Source organism: Palaemon carinicauda, chromosome 5 (genome assembly GCF_036898095.1).
Source record: "Palaemon carinicauda isolate YSFRI2023 chromosome 5, ASM3689809v2, whole genome shotgun sequence".
Classification (NCBI taxonomy): Eukaryota; Metazoa; Arthropoda; class Malacostraca; order Decapoda; family Palaemonidae; genus Palaemon; species Palaemon carinicauda.
In genome coordinates, this window is record NC_090729.1 from 142,621,639 (window position 1) to 142,622,510 (window position 872).

The window sequence follows — 872 nt, forward strand, 5'->3', positions numbered from 1 at the left end:
TGTACATTGTGCTGGTATTCAATTGTCCACAGGAGCATTTTGAACTTCACCTATTCAAAGTCTCCTTGTTGATGCTGGAGAATTACCTTTAGACCTTTACCGAATGTCTTCTATCGTTCGGTATTGATTTAGGTAGCAAAGACTCCTTAATTCTTTAGCCTTTCAGACTGCAAGCCTTGTAAGGCATTATAGATATTTTGAGTTGCATCCAAAATCTCCCCAACCTTATGGCTATCGGGTGAAACAATTATTAAACAGTCTTGATATAATTAGAAGTGGGGTGCTTCAATTTAAGATATCATCAACCCCTCCGTGGAAATTACCAGAGATATCTTTTTGTAAATAATTTATTGGGGTTAAAGAGAACATTACTGAATTAGAAGCTAGGTCTCTTTTTATGGAAAAAAATTGAAGAACATAGGGAATCGACTGTAATATATAGCGATGGTTCCAAATCTGATGCGGGTGTTGGATTTGGAGTATATAGTATTTCTTTTAACTCTTGAGGTGCACTTCCTTCAATATCTTCCATAATTACTGCCGAGCTATTTGGCATACTAACCGCGATTGAGAAAATAGCGCTAAAAGAGAGGGGCAATTTTACCATTTTTAGTTATACAAGAAGTGTCCTTCAAGCTTTAGAAGGTTTTAATTCCAGTAACCTTTTAGTTTTAAAGATTTTAGAGTGGCTTTTTATTATTAGCCTGAAAGGTATGACAGTTCGATATTGCTGGGTTCCAGAATACGTAGGTGTGTCTGGAAATGCTAAACTGAGCAGTGACTACTTCCAGTACGCAAGGCACAGAATAAGAAAACCGTAGAAAGGGTTCAAGAACCTCTGACTCTTCAAACGTACAATGCTTTTCGGGTGA